The sequence below is a fragment of the Chinchilla lanigera genome, unplaced genomic scaffold (assembly GCF_000276665.1).
Source record: "Chinchilla lanigera isolate Chin_1 unplaced genomic scaffold, ChiLan1.0 scaffold00018, whole genome shotgun sequence".
NCBI lineage: Eukaryota > Metazoa > Chordata > Mammalia > Rodentia > Chinchillidae > Chinchilla > Chinchilla lanigera.
The window spans coordinates 19298353-19303338 of NW_004955419.1; positions in this window are offsets into that span (position 1 = coordinate 19298353).

The window sequence follows — 4986 nt, forward strand, 5'->3', positions numbered from 1 at the left end:
TTTTTTGGAGACAGGTTCCCCTATGCAATTCAGCTTGGCCTTGAGCTCATTTTGTAGCCCAGGCTGGTTTTGAACTTGCAATGATCCTTCTGCCTCAGCCTCCTGAGTGGTGGGATTATGGGCATGCGCCACCACGCCCGGCAATGTTTTCTTTTAAATTGAGATTGTTCTTAGTATTCTACCTCTTACTCAGCACCTTCTGACACATAGTCAGTGTATGAAAATAATTTATTGTGTGATGGTTGGCATCTTTGCTGAGTGCCTGTTACCCAAAACAGAAGAAACAGCCTGAATAAACTCGAGACATTTCCAATTTGCTCACATTTTTCTGATGTCATACAGAAACATTACTGCATATCTTTCTTTTCTGACCTGAAAAAGAAAGCTTCAGTGTCTAGGCTGACGGGCAAAGCTTTCCCCAAAATGTAATGCGACAAAACACTATTCAGCGTACACAAGTAGCTCAACTATTTGTCCCCGTGACTATCAGCTCGGCGCGCCTCTGTGCACTGTCATTAGGCTGTCACAACGCCATTTACAGTGTGTAATGAAGAGCACCCAATAATTGAGATGCCTGCTTATTATGTTTTCCTTATGACATTTAATTTTATATGTCCTAGATTTTAGCTCGAGTGCATACACACACAAAGGATTAACAATAGTTCTTCCTACACATCAACAGAGTCTCAGCTCACCTCTATTTCTCACAAAATGTCCCTTCTACCTGAAGACATATTTGACTCTTGCAATCTGTTTTGGTTTATAAAAGCAAAACTGGGCTGGGGATACAGCTCAGTGGCACAAGCGCCTGCCTGGCAAGTGCAAGGTTCTGAGTTCGATTCCTGGTACAAAAAAAAAACTATTTAAACTGGGTGTGGTGGCGCACGCCTGTAATCCCAGCATTTGGGAGGCTGAGGCAGGAGGATTGTTGTGATATTTGAGGCCAGCCTGGGCTACAAAGTGAGCTCGAGGCCAGCCTGAGCTGCATAGTGAGACCCTGTCTCAAAAAAAAAAAATCCTTAAGGGCCGGGGCTATAGCTCAGCGGCATAAGCACCTCCTTGACAAGCATAAGGTCCTGAGTTTGATTCCTGGTACCGGAAAAATGTTTTTTAAAAAATTCTTTTGGAAGCATGAAGTCGCATTTGATAGGTAAAAATTAACAATTTTTACATATACATTTTCACATAAAGAAGCCCGAGGAATGCAAACTTTATGTTAAGAAAGCAAAGCTACAGGGAAGATACTAAAACAAGCATGGTGATACCTGTTGTACTTTTATCTGAATTTAGCAGTCTGGGTCCGTCACCTATTCTATTGTATATTCTGGCTTCTCACGCTATGTTCAGCACAGCACATGCAAAGGTGGATTTGTAATCATGTACAGATATAAATTCCCTATAATGAATTTGGTCATTATGTAGACCTAAATTATACCAATCAATTTCTTTTCTTTTCTTTTTTTTTTGAGACAGGGTCTTGCTATGCAGTTCAAGCTGGTCTTGAGCTCACTTTGTAGCCCAGAATGGTCTCGAACTCGCAACGATCCTCCTGCCTCAGCCTCCCGAGTGCTGGGATTACAGGCGTGCACCACCACAGCCAGTTTATACCAATCAATTTAAATTTTTTAAGAAGGTGGATTTGTAAACCAGATACCCTTGCACCCCGCATATACCTTCCCCCCTCCCTCTCCCTGATCCAGTCTCCTAGGCACCATCTAGTCCCATAGGAAACCTTTTATCTTCTATTTTTGTTACTTTATTTATTATGTATTCTATTTTATGTATTTATGTGAGTTGTGTATTTTCTTAGCACCTCCTACAGGCTATTGTACATGACATGTTTTTATAGGGCCAAACTGAAGCTATGTCTGCCTCCTAAAGGTTGTTTATGAAACTCTCATTCATTGTTCCCGAGCAGAGTCATTCAGTAATACTTTCTATAAAACTACCGCGGCCGTCCACACACGGCGGGCTGTGGAACGTACCCGGATGTTCTACGCGTGAAAACGAAAAGGCGTCAAAGTCGCAGGGCTGCGGGAAAATAAAAGTCTTTTTAAGTTTTATGCTATGTGAACCTAAAACGAAAGTTGGAAATGCACCCAGCTTTTGGAAGACTTTATTACACACAGACGAGTGCATGTTCAGTAAATTTCTCACCCTCTCTTGTCAAACGAGTGCATTCTTCAGTCTGGAAATACCTGATGCCGCAGCACCTGGTCATAGTCAAAACAGGGAAGCGAAGGCTCAAATGTTGCCAGAAACGCAGCGACGCCTTCGGGCTGCTGTGAAGGCTGCTGCAGCCCAGAGGCGGGACCGGGGAAGCAAGGACGCAGGCCCACCGGGCAGGCTGCTCTTCCGGAATCCCGTACCCCTGGGGTCCCTCTTTTTAACTTTTCCATCCAGCCCTTGAAACAGTATCACTTTCTGGAACTGCTTTAGTCGTCCCCGCACCTAGGTGAGTCAGCATGCTGCGAAGGGTGCGCCCAAATGTCCTTCTCCACTCGTCCTTAAAGGAAAAGCAGGCAAGAAACAGAACCCCAGCTTAGTAACAGCAAAAACTAAATTCTCTCTTAGGGGATTCCTTTGAGATCTCGTCTGAGTTCATCCAAAAGAACAGTTTTCACTGATGCAACCCAGTAAATACAATGCTATGTCTATGTTAGGACCATCTGCTCCTTTTTTATACTTCTTTTCAGTACCTTGTTACATGTTATCTAAGCAAAGCAGGAAGCAAAAGAAGTAGCTGGCAGGAGGCTGAGGCAGGAGGATCACCGTGAGGTCCAGGCCTGTCGGGACTACATAGTGAGTCCAAGGGCCAACCTGAACGATAAGTGAGACCCTGACTCAAAAAACAAAGAGAGAGAGAGAGAGAAGTAGCTTTTTATGCAGCAATATGTGGATGATTGATAAGAGATAAAGAGATAGGATAGAGCCCCTGATGGAGGTTTGACAAGTGGTCAGACCTACCCAGTCCACTGCACCTGAGGCCAGGAGATTGAGTGGGTTATAATTCTTATCTTGCCTCTGTCATCTGAATCAGCAGTCACACAAGATACACAGTGGCCAAATCTCCGAGACACATGACCAATGCACTCCGGTGCTCCAACACATACGCCCTTAAAAGCCTTTAAAATGGGTAATAACTTTACAGAGAAATTCAAGGAACCCTGGGCCCACTTGCTAGAAGCCTGCGAGGTAAGTAAATTTGTGCAAACCGTGAAAGCAGAGTGTCTCAGGCATAATTAGAAGGCTTTCTCTCCACAGGGACAAGGCTTTCTCTGCTCTAATTCGGGTCACATTTTTTATGGTATGTATTTATTTATTTATGGTTTTTTGAGACAGGGTCTTGCTGTGCAGTTGAGGCTGACCTTGAACTCACTATGTAGCCCAGGCTGGCCTCGAACTCATGGCAATCCTCCCGCCTCAGCCTCCCAAGGGCTGGGATTACAGGTGTGTACCACCATGCCCAGCTGCTGGTATTTAACAATCCTTAGTTCTGCGCAGTGCTGTGAGCTTTGTGAAGTGTTTACATTCTCCACCAGCTCAATTAATAGGAGACAGGGATGGAATTCTCTTCTCCCACAACCATTATACAGATGAAGAAACTGAGTTTCCCTTTATAGATCCATTTCCACCATTGTTTATTCGTTGTTTTGTTTCTTTGTTTTTAAGAAAGGATCTTGTTAAACCGAGTGTGATGATGCACACCTGTAATCCCAGCACTCAGGAGGCTGAGGCAGGAGGATCGTTGCAAGTTTGAGACCAGCCTGGGCTACAAAGTGAGCTCAAGGCCAGCCTGAACTGCATAGCGAGACCCTGTCTCAAAAACACACAAAAAAGGGGGTCTTGTTCTGTATTCCACACCGGCTTTGAATTGACTATATAGTCTAGCCTGGCCTCAAACTCACAATCCTCCTGCCTCGGCCTCCCAAGTTCTGGGATCACAGGCATGTGATACTGCACCTAGACAGTTTTGTTTCCATTTCTCATTCTTTCTGACATACTCAAAGCACTTCTAGTGCTTTAGTCTTCGGTTCTCCGAGCAGGCAGGACAAGAGGCAGAGCAGACACGCACAACTCGGAAGCGTTTGCTAACATGCAGGTTTTTTTCCCAGTAGACCTGTTTGGAGTCAGCAGCGCCGCCGGTCTCCCCGTCAGTGTGCTCTTTGCTTTGTCAGGGAAGACAAGGGAAGCCGAGTTTCCTGCACCTGTTTCTTCAGCCGGTCATGAAACCATGAAGCGGCTCATTGTGCGAGGAGCACAGTCTATGCTTTTAGTTCTCAGGTGGAAGAAAAAGGCCCTCGCTGAGGCCCAACCCACAGGCAGCCGTCCTGCTCGTACCTTCTGGTGCCCCTTTTCGCCCTGTCTTCTCTTGGCCCCTAGTGCCCACGGGGCGCAGAGTTCACAGGGTCACTTTTGCCGCGGCCCGCGGCTACGCATCTAGCTTCCTCCGCAGTGGCTGCTCCGGCGAACGGCTGTGCCTGACGTCTCCCACCCCCGCCCCCTCCCAAGGTCTGCTTCAGCCAGGGAGCCTCTGCTTCCCGGGTTGGTCTCTGCTGCTTCTGGAAAAACCCGTATTCCCTTAACAAGGGCCTCTGTGTCCGTCAGAGCCTCGCTTTTAAAAAGACTCCTCCGCACTGCTCGCTCTAGATCTTTCCTTGGACACTAACTAACTCTTCCGTATTAGGAGGCTTAGTGGGTCTGGATCCCCCAACAGAAAGGAACTTTCAGAGCGCAACGAGCGCTTTCCTTCTTTGCCACTGAATACCCAGTTACTGGACTTTGTTGAATAAAATCAATCATTAATTGAATATTTAACAAGAAAACCTAGCATCTCTCTTTAGAGGAGTCTTTTTTGTGTGTGATTGTTCGTTTTGAGATATAGTCTCACTATGTAGCTCAGGCTAACCCCGAGCTTGCTATATAACCCAGGCTGGCCTTGAATTTGGCATCCTCCTGCCTCAGCTACCTGAGTGTTAGGATTAC